The sequence below is a fragment of the Panthera leo genome, chromosome D3 (assembly GCF_018350215.1).
Source record: "Panthera leo isolate Ple1 chromosome D3, P.leo_Ple1_pat1.1, whole genome shotgun sequence".
Classification (NCBI taxonomy): Eukaryota; Metazoa; Chordata; class Mammalia; order Carnivora; family Felidae; genus Panthera; species Panthera leo.
In genome coordinates, this window is record NC_056690.1 from 80578849 (window position 1) to 80593262 (window position 14414).

A 14414-nucleotide genomic window follows, 5' to 3' on the forward strand; every position below is an offset into this window, starting at 1 on the left:
GCCCAACGTGGGACTCAGATTCACAAACTGCGAGATCATGACCTGAGCCGAAGTTGAACGCTTAACTAACTGAACCACCCAGGCGCCCCCAGACAATCTTTTTAAAGTATTATTTGTTTTTATGTATATTTTAAGGAGATAAAGACACACATATGCTTGATTTATCTGAACAAAGGACCTTCTGCTGTTCATGACAACCACAGGAGCCTTTTGGGGTTAACACAATTGAGGATGGCAGACATCGGAAAGAAAGATTTCTTCCTGAAAAGTCAGGGGTCGGGGACAAAGGGCAGAACATCTTAGTAAATGCAGATTTTAGATACAGTGTCTTTCCTTTCTCTAGTCTTACAAACCAGATACACGTTTTTAGAAGTTGTTAGGGTTAGTGAATGGAAGGAGAAGTCAGTTGTAAGGGGCTGGTTGAAGAGGGTAGATATTATAGAACAAATCAGTGTGAGAACCCCCTATTCGGATATGAATTGCATGTAAGACAGGGCCATGCTCTTCTTTAAGCTTCGAATGTGGAGGAGAGTCCTGTGAGCATATCTTCTGCTTTAATTCAGCATCCTGGGAGAGTAGGTTGGGGCTGCTGGAAGAAGGATGATGCAGAAGCTCGATCTGTTGGGGCATATGTGCTTGTGGGGAATTTGGCATGGTCAAGGGTGACTCTCATAATGGAGGTTATGAGAGGTATTGCTCGTGTCTGGAGGTATTAGGAAGTTCTACAGCTTAGTCATGTTCAGGGTTACTATGGAGATTTTCTTCTTTTTCTTTTCTTTTTTCTTATTGAGAAACAAAGCCTTCACAGAATGGATTGTCTTTACATCCTGATGTTTAAATGAGATTCATTTTGAGAAGGATATGAAAGAAAAACAAACCAAGAACAGAAAGAAATATCTACATTTCTGATTTTTTAAAAAATGTTTATTGATTTGTTTTGAGAGAGACTGAGAGACAGCAGAGGAGGGACAGAGAGAGGAAGAGAGAGAATCCCAAGCAGTGTCCATGCAGTCAGCACAGACCCTGATGTGGGGCTCGATCCCACCAACCGAGAGATCATGACCTCAGCCAAAATTAACCGAGCCCCCCAGGCGCCCCCCATCGTAACCATTTCTAAGTGTCCAGCTCAGTGGTAGTAAGTCCATTCACATTGTTGTGCAGCCATCGCCACCATCCGTTTCCAGAATTTTTCTCATCTTGCGACATTGAAACTGTACCCGTTATGACCTGAGCCAACATCAAGAGTCAGATGCTTAACCGACTGAGCCACCCACGTACCCCCAAGTTTCTGAGTTTTAATGACCATCCTCACCTCAGTCTGAGTAGGAGGACAAAGAGAACCAATTCCAATGATTTTTAAATTAAAATGAATTAGATAATTAATTTAAAAGGAAAATTCTTTATTTTCACCTTATGCTTCTGGATCTTAGCTAAAAGAGACATATTCATCTTTGTTCTAATTTGTTTGATTTGGGGAACATTTATAAAAGATTATTAATTAGAAATGTTCTACCAAGATAGGCCCTTATATACTTAATATTTTTAAAACTTAGCACTTGGTATTGCTTGCAAAAATAACACCCAAGACAGTCCCAATAGAGTTTTTATTTGGGGTGGGTGTTAGCAGCAGATACCATGAAGAAAACGACTCCTTTGGGAGGATGACAATATTGATTGTAAAATCATCCCCAAAATATTAATGCATAACATGCTTTAAAAATTCAGTAAACATCCTGTTGTAACATCCTGTTGTATGCAGTGTAAAAAAAGGGCTCTGTTTGCTCAGCATGGGTACACGTAGCCAGCACGTTTTCTGAGTGGGGAAGAAGGCTGAAGGGTGGTAGCTGAGGGAAGAATAGGAATTTGGAAGAGCTCCTGTGAAATGTACGAGTGACATTGAAGAAATGCTGACCTTGATGCCCATCTCTGTGGCCCGCTTTTTGGAGCATGTTAGTTTTAGACATGTTGATTAATCCTGTGACTTCTTTTCAAAGTTAGTTTCTATACACATCTACAGCCTAAGCATACTAACTCTTTAATTATGCCGTAGTCACTTCTGCAACACTGTTCCACCTTAAAGTCTGTTTCTCCATTTCAAGGAAGATTTTGAAAAGGGGGATTCAGATCACTGATTTGGTGGTGTTCGTGAATGTGTTTTTTTACTTTTTATTATGGAAAATGTCAAATATTTAGAAGTAGAGACAATAGTAGAGTAACACCCACATACCTGTGACCCAGATTCCACAATTATCAATCGTGACCACTTGTGTTGCATGTGTATGTTATATGGTCCATCGCTATAAATTCATGCCCCATAAGGCCCCAAGTGTCTCTCCTTGTCAGTGGCTAGCAGTTGCCAGTGACTGTGGCTATCACAGTGCCTCTCTCTCCTATCCTTCTTCCACCGTGAAACATAGTATTTTAATTCTAGGCCTCTTGTTGTTCTTTTCTTTAAGTCACTGGGGTGAACCTTTGGTTCCTTGATATGTTGGGTTCACTCTTAATATGCATGGTGTAGGCAAGTCGGGGCCATGCGTCATGCTGAATTAAAGATCACAAGAAGTGATGAGTAAATATCACCCTTTAAATAAAAATAACGTATATGGTGAATCACAAATGAACTTTTTCTTTCACGTGCTTAAAGGGAATGTTTTATTGTCCGGGTTTCACTCAAAGAATACTTCATTAACTACTTGAGTCAGATTACTCTAGTGTAATGGGATTAAGGTTTCCAGTATGGAGATTTGTGTCGTGAGACCTAGCTGCAAGGAGCCCTCTAAGAGTAGTCACCTTGTACACACCATCTGAGGTGTAGGTTAGGGGATGTGCTGCTTTTTTGTCCTCATGATTTGCCACATTTCTTTTAGGGATGTAACTGTAGTTGCTTCCGTTGGGATCATAACGGTAAGAGGCTTTGTTCTCAGTACGGTTCTGCTAAGGAGTCCAGGGCTTAACGGCATGTTTTTGGAAACTCTCACTTCACATTTTATGCCCATTTTTTAGATAGAGCATTTAGGGCCATTTGACCAAGAATAATTTAGTAGATGTGTGGTAGAATCTTAAGTGAAACCAAGTGACATGGGTTTTAGTTTCTAATATGTCCCTGCATCCCACGGAGATTGCTCTCATACAGACTCTGTAGTGAAGAGATGAGAAAAGTTTGGAAATCCAATATATGAGCTATTTGGGTACAGGAAGTCTTCAAGGAGGTAATGGGCAAATTGAGTTTTGAAGGACGAATAGGAGTTCACCACAAAGACAACAGGGAAGGGCATTAAAATTTTTTTTTAACGTTTATCTTTGAGAGAGAGAGACACACACAGAGTGTGAGTGGGGGAGGGGCAGAGAGAGAGGGAGACACAGAATCTGAAGCAGGATCCAGACTCTGAGGTGTCAGCACAGAGACCAACACGGGGCTCAAACTCCCAAACCGTGAAATCACGACCTGAGCTGAAGTTGGACGCTTAACCGACTGAGCCACCCAAGGGAAGGGCATATAAAGGAGAGGTATAAATGGGGCATCTGCATGGCTCGGTTGGTTGAGCATCCAACTTTTGATTTTGGCTCAGGTCATGACCCCAGGGTCGTGGGATCGAGCCTGGTGTCAGGCTCCTTGCAGAATGTAGAACCAGCTTAGGATTCTGTCTCTCTGTCTCCCTCTACCCCTCTCCCCCACTTGAACTCTCTCTCTCTCTCTCTCTCTCTCTCTCTCTCAAATTAAAAAACAAAAACAAGGAGAGGTGTCAAGTATGTACAAAGGCACAACTGTGTAAAATGTGAAAATGTAGCCATATCTCAGGTGTCTGACAGGGTGAAAAAGGGAAAGAAACAGAAGCTAGATAAAGTGAAAAAAAAAAGTGCTGGTCAGTCTGCCTGGTTTCCTGCTAGTTCCATGTCGTTTCCTGGGGAAATTGATTATGAGTTATTAAATATTATAACTAACTTTCCAACACAGTAATGGATTTGTTACATAAAAGTTCACATTTTTCAATCTTTCTTTATTATAGATATGATGAGCAGCAGTTTATGACATTGGGGAACTTAGAAATTCTGCTTTGAATTTAAGCTGAGGGTGAAATATTTTGGGTTCCATTAAATTTTGATTTTGCAATACATAATACTGTGTTGAAGTTAGTAAAAATATTAAACTTATCTCTTTGTGGTTATAAATATGCTTCGTCTTATTTCCACATTGCTGATCCCGTCTATTCTTTTTTCTCCTGTGGCAACTATGGGTTCTGAATCCCAGTTAATATATTCCTAAAGAAGGGTTTTTTTCCCTTGAGTTCTGAGTCATTTCAGTTTAAAGCCATTTAATTTTATTTTCTCCAAAGTTTTATAATCCAGTTTTGTACGAGCCAAAAAATACCTAGTTTGCTGACCATATCATAACAACAAAAGAGGCATACTTTTGCTGCTGGCTTATACATTTAGCAGTTTAAACTGATCTTGTGTTCCCATCTTGCCTGCTCATGTCTTCTCACCCCCTTCCGCTTTTTTTCCTAGCTCTGTTGGAGTTGTCACCTGCTCTGGGAGATACTGGGAGGGAGGGACGAGAGAATGCCACCCTTTCTTTATGCTGGGCACCCACTTTTTTTCTAGGTTCTACTTCTAGGTCAGGACCTCTGCAAACAGAAGAGGTATGTTCCTCATGTGGATTTTATCTGTATATTGTTCTTACCTTCAATAAAAGACACTCTAGGTTTCAAGTGAGGAGCTAACAGGTGTGTTTTTAAGTTACAACGTATTATTTTAAGATTGGGAAGGGCACTTGCAAGGTAGTCACCAAAAAAGGCAATATTACTTGTTGTCATTCTCTGGAATAATTACCTTAACCATTATTTGGTATTTTCTTTGAAAGCGTTCTTTAGTTTTACCTTAAATTGTAGTCATCGTGAAGTGCTCTTAGTTCAGAGACTTAGAATTTAAGATTAGAAAAGGACCTTATGGATTCCCAGACTTCCTTCCCTCCTAAAAACCGTCTATAGTGTTTCAGAGACCTGTAGTGTCTGACCAGACAGTTCTTCCTTAAAAGTGAGCTGAAGTCTTTATTCCTGTGGCTGCAACACAGTAATCCAGTTTTGCTGTTGGGTACAACACCAGATCTGCTCTCTCACCTGTTTGATAACCTCTGAATATTAAAGTTATCATGATTTCTGTGCCCTCCCCTACCCCTTAGCAGTCTGTTTTTAGGACGAACCTCTCTGGTAAATGAGAAAAGTCCCTCTCTCACTTGGTTCTCCGGTCCCTTCTTTAGCTTCCTTTTGGGTGTTATCTGTTGATATACGTACTTACAGATACCAGCTGATGAGCACGGAGTATGTGATATTTTCCTTGCTTTAGACATTATATACAACGTGACTTAGCTATTCATTTATGAGGTCAAACACCAAAATAAAAAGAATTTTTGTTTCCCCTCCACCCAACTGGTTGATTTATTTTGTTAATAAGATCATTTAGGAGTGCCTGGGTGGCTCAGTCCGTTAAGTGTCTGACTTCGGCTCAGATCGTGATCTTGTGGTTCGTGGGTTTAAGCCCCGCGTCGGGCTCTGTGCTGACAGCTCAGAGCCTGGAGCCTGCTTCAGACTCTGTGTCTCCCTCTCTCTCTGCCCCTCCCCCACTCATGCTTGCATGCGTGTGCTTGCTCTCTCTCACTCGAAAATAAACATTAAACAATATTAAAAAAAAAATCATTTAGCCTACTGAATTGATCTAGTGGTGACCACAATAATGCAAATAGTAACAACTAACATTTTGATAACTGTTTCTATGTGCCAAGTACTCTTCTAGATGCTTTATAGTAGCCTTATGAGGTCTTTTACTCATTACATCTCTAGGATGTCATTGGGCTTTACAGTGAGAGCTGGTAACTCTTGATATACTGCCACATCCCCATTTTGCAGATGAGGGAACTGAGCTATAACGTATCCAGCACTGCTTTGTGCAGGAAGTTCTGCTCCCTGGCTCTTTTTTCTTTAAATGTACTCCCAATGTTTTACAGTGGCCTGAGGGGACAAAACAAATCAAGACTCAAATGACAACTGAAATTTGTTGAAAATATCAAAGGGAAGTACTTCACGTACACAGTTGTCAGCAGAATCCAGACAGCTCAGTGGTCGAATAAAAGGTGGTTTGTCAGGCAGCGTGTTGAATGGCTTGTGCTGCTAGGGACACAAGCAAAGGCTCTGTGCACTGATCGTTGACCTTCTTAAGTGATGATCAAGAGATATTTAAGAAATCTTGATTCAGATGCTTTCTGAATCACCCAAGGCAGATTACATTGATATGGTATTGAGGAGGCTACTTGTCTAATTCTTCAAAAACCTGTCAAGTATTGCTATATTAGGAATTTACCATATATGATCAACCACATCTCTCTCTCTGGTCATGTTATATTATTTTTTAACCTTTTTTTCCTCACTTGTTAATTTTTTTTTTTTTTATTTTTAAGAGACAGAGAGAAACAGAGCGCAAGCAGGGGTAGGGCAGAGAGGGAGACACAGAATCTGAAGCAGGCTCCAGGCTCGGAGCTGTCAGCACAGAGCCCGGCATGGGGCTTGAACTCGGGAATGGTGCGATCGTGACCTGAGCTAAAGTAGGACACCCAACCGAGTGAGCCACTCAGGCGCCCCTGGTCATGTTATGAAGTTAAGTCATTTGAATCTGAGTATTTAGAAAATACTCAAGAGTTTAGTTTCCATTACATATTTGCCTAGATTGGAATATCCCAATATTTGTATTGAATTTCCTATAACTACTCTGAAGAGTTAAATTCTTCTACCCACTGGTCTGGTTTATAATTTCATAAAGTAGGGAATAGTGGAGTAATTAGAAAAATGTCGTTGACCTCTTCATGTTAAATATACCGAGCCTTGTATGTTAGACTTGGAACTTAAAATACAAAACGAGTAGCCAATTTCTGATAGTAGAATCATTTAAGTATGCATTTATGTTACTACTTTTTTCCAGAAAGTTAGAATTTAAGTATTTTTGTGGTTGGCTGTCTTTTCCCCGTGGTCAGGGAGATGCCACTTTCTCAGGTGGCCTCTTTCTAAAGGGACTGTTTACACCTAGTTTGCCAATAAGGAAATGAGGAAGGAACTCTGAGTTCAGATTTGCTCCCCACCCAAGCCAAGCCCTGTTTTTCTGTTGTTACTCAGAAACACAATGGGGTTTGTGTGTGCGGAGGGGAGATAACTGCCTGAGTGACACGGGGGCCGTCCTGGGAGGCTGGCCGTGCGTCTCCTCAGAGCCTCAGAGTCTTTGGCTGCTGCTTCTGGCTCCCAGAAAGGTAGTGCAGGCCGTGCCGTGAGCTCCCCGGACGGATGCCGTGGTTCTGTCCGCTCTTGGTGGTGATGGGCGAGTCTCTGCCCACGCGCCTGGGAGACCTGTCCATTTGGTCAGGGGAGGGGAATGTGGGTGTTGGGGTTGTGGCGGGAGCTCTGAGGTTTGCATTTTCGGCTCTGTGTGCTCTCATCACACTACCGTGCATACCTCCTCTAATGACAGTTGTGTAGGTGTCTGCGTCTCAAGAGACCAAGCTTTTGAAGACACAGAGTGCGTCCCTCCAGGACCGGGTGTGGTGCCTGGTTCATAACGGCAACTGATAACCATATGGGGAAGGATTCCCCGGCCCCCGTCTCCTCCACTCCCCTGGCAGAGAGCAGGCGGGAGCTGAGGCAGAGCTCTTGTTCCACATTTCTTGGTGTTCTTTTTTCTATATTGTGAGAGCCTGGCGCTTTAGTAGTGCTTTAACAAAATTGGCACCGTGGTATGCTCCTATTAGTGAGTGTTAATGGCTCGTTGTTTATTATTAACTGTTAGATTTTATTAATGTACCAAAGTTTTCTCCATCTCTTAAATGCATTTTGTAAAACGGTAGTGTTAGTACAGGATCAAGTAAAGAGATGTCACTGGGAAAAGGTCGGGTCAATTTAAGGCATTTCTTATATATTTGTAGAAGGTTTTTTTAAAAGAAATGATCAATCGCATGTTGTAGAGCAGTGATAGTTTGAATTTTATTAATATTGGAAACTGGTTCGATATAAAGCGTTACAAAATTACTGATGAGGATGAAAGTGAAAATAAGTTGCTAGAATGCTTAGCTAATAAAGACCAGTAAATGCCTGTCTGAGTTTATGTTCTCCTACATCATGCCTTCCCAAAGCATTTTTAAGGGGGTGAAGATTAAATAAAACTAGGTCAGTTAAGAGGTTAAGAATTTTTTATAGAAGTGTAGTAAACTCCCCAGAGACCATCCCTGTAGCCAGGGCGTGGTTTTGCAGCCACTGGCGGCTCGGCCAGAGCAATTCGTGACTTATTATGCCAGTTTATAGCAGCCTTTTACTTTACAGCAGCAGAATTACTTCTGCTATTTCAGCTGCTTTGACCAAGCCTTTCAGGGTCATTTTGCTTCACTTTGAGCATGTTTGGCACATAATAAGGATAAACAGTACTCCACTAAAGTATAGTGGTAACGACAACAGAAAAAACTCCCATGACTGTTTTTCTGAACTTTCCCTTGCTAATAAAAGGTGTTCGCCCACTCCATGAACATCAAGAATAATGGGAATAATGCAGAGGACAGTCCTATTGCAAGGGAGGATGATTATGGCAAAAGCTTAGTGAGGATAGGTTAGGATAGGAGAGAGATGTTAGTTTAGAAACACAACTCAGCTCAGAGCAGGGACTAATTTTGACAGAAGCGTCCTAAAGACTTGCCAAGAAACAGCCGAGGAAGGTGTTGAGCTGAGTAGCATGTTAGAAATATCTGGAACCCCAGTAGGTAGCCTGAAAAGTTTGCTGTACATATTACCGTTTTTATGTTTGCCCTGCAGTGTTCTTTGGGGGAAATGTTTTGAGGGCCAAATTAACTTTTTTTCTTCACCACACATGTTTACAAGTAACGTGGAAAAGAAGACAGCCTGAGAAGGTGGTTGATTTCATGTTTACTTTTAATGTGTCTTCTGGAATGTGTAGGGTCGTGGGGGCAAATCCCATTGAATTCATCTTTAAAAAAAAAACACTTTATTTTGTTTTATTTTAAGTTTATGTATTTTGAGTGAGAGAGAGAACGCATGTGCACGCGCACACAAGCGAGGGAGGGGCAGAGAGAGGGAGAGAGAATCCCAAGCAGACCTCTCACTGTCAGCGTGGAGCCTCGTGTGTGGCTCAGACTCACAGACCATGAGATCGTGACCTGAGCCGAAACCAAGAGCCAGTTGCTTAACCAACTGAGCCTCCCAGGCGCCCCCCTGACTCTATCATCCTTAGAAAATTGTCTTGCCGTTAATCCAGACTAGCACCGTTTTCCCTATCCACGGTTACATTGAAGTAATCTTCGAAAACCTGACAACTTGGATCCCTTCACGTGTAGTTCGTGGACGGTCCGTGAGCCGCACACCTTCTGTAATTTTCTGCCTTGGTCTAATCGAGCCACATCTGTGTAACCGCTCGCCGCGGCAAGAAGAGTTGACCGTGCCGTAGCCCTTTCTTCGTCGTCGAGGTTTGTACCACGTGTCGCTATGGACGTTGGTCGGGGGATATACTAGGTCTGCAGAGCCTCTCCTGATTTTTTTAAAATGAGAAAAGGGGTGTTATTTACGGCAGCTCGTTAAATTTGTCAGGGCAGGTATTTATTCCACTTCCGTGATGAGGGAGCCAAAGGACAGACAGGTGAAGTGACTTACCCCAGAGCCACATGGCTAGGAAGTGGTAGAATTGTTATGCCCTGAGTATTTTGAAGACTGTGCCCGGTGTCCTGTGTGTCACGTTGCTTGTGTCTCCTCTTTGTGTCTTCCACTGTCTTGATGTCAGGAGGTGCAATAGAAGTACAGTGGCTTTTGCCAAAAGGATTTTATACTCTAATTGTGAGTTCCTTTGAGGACCCTTTCCATGACAAAGCTTTGAGGCGATTTCTGCTTCTGCCTGTTTCTTTCACTTTCTTTCCAGATTTCTGTAACCCTTTAAACTTTTCCTGTCACCTTTTAAAATACAGTTAGGTGCTCACCAGGTAGCCTCACCGCTGCCCAGGTGGACAAGCTGTGTAGATAGGAGTGGGGAGAGCCCGTGGTCAAAACGAATGGTGCCCCCCACCTCCCAGAGCTTCACCCCTTCCTTCCCTATAGGTTGCTTGTGGTCCGCAGATGGTCTCTGCTTCTCTTCCGAAGGACTGTCTCCTGTCACTGCCATTCCTGAGGCTTAAGATTATCCTAGGGATGACATCTGATCCTCTTTGGTCAAAGGAGTTATGCTATTGTTTTATCAGGAGCGTCCTAAGTACAGGCCCCCATTCAGACTCGGGTTCTGCTGCCGCTTTACCCGTGTGACCACGGGCACACTCTGTGCCTCAGTTTTACCTTAATCTTTGAAATGAGGATAAACCATTACTGTACTGAGTTGTTGTAAAGATTACATATGATGTCTGCAGCAGCTAAAAGAGTACCTCTCACAGCTGAAGAACCCCCAAATGGTCGATGTTATTCTTGTTTTCACTACTTTAGAAAAAGAGTAGGGGCACCTGGGTGGCTCAGTCAGTTAAGCGGCCAACTTCAGCTCAGGTCATGATCAGGCTTGTGAGTTCGAGCCCCACATCAGGCTCTGTGCTGACAGCTGGGAACCGGGAGCCTCTTCGGATTCTGTGTCTCCCTCTCTCTCTGCCCCTCCCCTGCTCACTCTCTGTCTCTGTCTCTCTCTCTGTCTCTCTCAAAAATAAACATTAAAAAAAAAAGAAAGTAATAAAAGGCTACTTGCTCCGACGTGTATCCAGGTGGCTTTTTGATTTATTACTTATTTAGGTCTTTCTTGTGAAGGATCTTAGTTTTAATAGGTGCTATGTGTGTGGGTAGTTCAGCTGGTAGTTTTTTCATTTGGGGTTCAAGCAGAACCTCTTGGTGGCATGGTCTTTATGTGCCCAGGCTGGTCTGGGTGCAAACACTTATGTTTCCCCTTTGTTGCAGGGACCAGGCAAAGGTGCAACTCATGGTAGCTTTTGAGGTCACCCCGGCAGCCCCCTGCCCGGCTGCCTCATTTCTGTTCTTGATACAGCTGTTCCCAGCTCCGCCACGGCTCCCACAGACTGCTCGTGTTTGTGGCAGCCTTGTTATTGCGGTTTCTTCCCCCTTGTTTCCAGCAGCAACAGCTTGTGGTCCAGAATGAGGAAAGGAATCAAATCCCACTTGACATTTAATCATTATCTTTAGTTGCCCAAAGAGTATTTAGTGTGATGCTTCAGTCGAAACAGAATTTGTCCTCTTCAAAGTAGTCTGTCTCCGTGTGAAAGAATACACGAGGTGGGTTAGATGTGAGCTGGTGATGAAGGAAGGGCTATAAAGTCTAGTGGCCATTCTTCTGGCACATACTTCTCTGAGGTCTCACCAAGTGCTGAGCATCGGTGTATCAGTGAACAAAATAGGCAAGAGTCCCTGCCCTTGGGGAGCTTCCGGTCTAGGGACAGAGACTTTTCAGAACCTTTCCACACCTCCCAGTTCGCTCACGTTAAAAGCCAGAGTGTTTACAGTGCCCTAAAAGTCCCTGAAGGATTTGCTGCCCACTACCCCCCTCCTCCCCCCCCACCTGCCTTACCTTTCTGATCTCATTGCAGGCCATTCTCCCCTTACCTTACTGGTCTCCATGCTGTTCCTCGAACATGCCAGGCACATCCCTTTCTAGTTTGTAGGGCCTTTTCGCTTGCTGCTTCCTCTGCCTGGAGTGTTCCTCTAGACAAATCCTTTCAGCTACCTTCTTCATGTCCATCATGTCTAAATATTACCTTTCCAGTGAGGCCCGCCCTGACCGACCTATTTAAATATAACCTACCACCTTTCCAACAATCCTGACCCCCTTTTCCTTGCTCTATTTTCCATAGTATTTGCCAGTTTTTAACATATAATTTACTTATTTACAGGATCTAAGTTTAAAGAAGGCAGGGATCTTTATTTTGTTTACTGAAGGCATGCCATGTGCTTACCTAGGTCAGTTAATTGGCACATAGTAGATATCCAGTAAACATGGTGAATGAATGAAAATGAAAAGTATTGTGGAAAAAATTATGAAAGGTGTATTAGTTTCCAAATTAACCAAACCTTGGTGGCTTTAAAGCAACAGAAATTTATGTAGTTCTGGAAGCAAGAAGTCCACAATCAAGATGTTGGCAGGACTGTACTCATTTTGAAGGCGCTAGGGGAGAATCCATTCCTTGCCTCTTCCAGCTTCTGGTGGCTCTAAGCATTCTTTAGCTTGTGGCCCCTGTTACTCCGTCTCTGCCCCCGGAGTCACATGGACTTCTCTCTGAAAACTCCCTCCACCTCTCTCTCTTACAAGGACACATATAATCACACTTAGGGCCCATCTGCATAATCCAGGAGAAGCACCTCCTGTCAAGATTCTTATCACATCTTTCGTCATACAGGGTAATATTCACTCTTGCCATATGAAATAATATTTACAGATTTCAGGGATTAGGATGGGGAAATCTGTGTTTCGTTCTGCCCCAAATCCTTCTTGGGGCCACCATTCAGCCCTCTACAGTGGGTTAAGGGGATCCTTTGGTTACAGGAGGAATTTATGACCCCGGGATACCACCTAGTGGAACACTGAATGCCAGGAAAACCAGAAGACTGCTCTTACCCGTTTTCTTCTTACTGAAATGTTAATTGAAGTTATTTTGTTTTCACATTAAACACACGTACACATGCACAGAGAAGAGCACACAGGATGATACATACATATATATATATATATATATATATATATATATATATATATATTTACACTTATTTATTTTTGAGAGACTGAGACAGCACAAGCGGGGGAGGGGCAGTGATAGAAGGAGACACAGAATCCGAAGCAGGCTCCAGGCTCTGAGCAAGCATTCAGCACACAGCCCGACGTGGGGCTCGAACCCATGAACTGTGAGATCATGACCGGAGCCGAAGTTGGTCGCTTAACCAAGTGAGCCACCCACGTGCCCCGAGCACACAGGATAATATTACAATTTCCGTGTACTTGTCTTCCCCAGTTGTTAACATATTTCCATATTTCCTTCATATCGTCCGTTGTCCCTCTTATAAGGAAATAATCATTTCAGATAAACTCCAAATCTCCTATCTTCCCATTCTTATGTCCTTTTTCCTCCATACCCACATAGAAGCAATCACTGTCGGTAATTTGGCACGTGATCAGTGCATGGTTTATGTGGTTAAAAGTTACCTCTCTATAACTATTTGTACATAATATACGGAGTGGTGTGTGTGTGTGTGTGTGTGTGTGTGTGTTCTCTCTCTTCCAGCTGCAGAATATGTAAATCCCAGAGAGGGCCTCTGGTTAGCCTACCTCGGCTCACATGCCAGTCAGTACAGTACCTGTTGGATCAGTCCGTGGGCTCGGTCGATGGGGTGCCCTGATTGCTCATGCCTACTCCCCCTGCGGCCTGGGGGTCAGCATGCTTTGTTTGCAGCTCCTGTCAGGGTCTCCCGTGTTGGAAGGATTGCCATAGGAGCAGGTGGGGAAAGGATTTGGGGCAGACAAAAACAAAGATTTCCACTCGAGTTTCAAGTTTGAGCTTGGACATTAGATCCTCTAGGAAGCCTTCCCTGACTTCCGAGATCATGCCCTGTCCCTTGCACTTAGAGCTCTTGTAGCTGTTTTCATGTGGTGCCTTCGTTTCCCCCTCCTTCTCTGGAGGTGCGCTCATGCAGGGCAGAGACCGTGTCTGCCTTGCTGTTGTACCGCAGGAGATGTGAGGTGCGGCAGGCCCTTACGTGCTCACCGTGTGTGTACCTTACTTCCTTCGAGCAGGTTGTGTGGTGCATTTGCCCCTGCCTTGTAGGACCATTACATGCCCCGTGGCTCTTTTTACATCTTTTGGTGTATATGGGTGATTTGGCCCTGACTGGGATTTTCTTTTTTTTTGCATGTGTGGAAAACAGTTTCTTCTCTTTCTTATTTAATAGTGCAAACTCAAGGAAAGATGTAATTGCTAAAATGCACACTCATACCTCCTCTGTCAAGTCTTTGAGTTGGGCCCTGCCGGGCCTTTGCCATCCCTGCCTCCCCTCAGCTCTCCTGTGTGCTCCGTAGTTTCTTTCTAACCTCAAATGTGCCATCAGCAGAATAGGTTTTATGCAGGCTTTCTTCTGAATACCTTCTGAGCATCGGGAGAACTTGGATTTCAGTAGATAGAAGCTGCGAATCATTCTATTTGGAACGGGTAGTAGGGATAATATTAGTGACGGTCCTGGCAGTCACCGTTGGCTGAATGCTGCTTCTGCGCCGGCATGTAGGTGAAGGTGTCGTCCTGATGTCTGTGACACAGGTGAGAAGACTGGAGCTTGGAGGGCTCAGGGATCTGTTCAGGTCCTCTCAGCTCCTAAGTGGGGGAGCTGGGAGTCCCGGTCCTGAGGACCACGCTCTGC

General features: G+C 43.6%; 1 protein-coding gene across 1 annotated transcript in view; it reads left to right on the forward strand.

Moving 5' to 3' along the window:
- Positions 1–14414, forward strand: part of PHLPP1 (PH domain and leucine rich repeat protein phosphatase 1) — a 212508-nt gene that overhangs the window by 115086 nt on the left and 83008 nt on the right. The gene's annotated exons all lie outside the window — the stretch shown is intronic.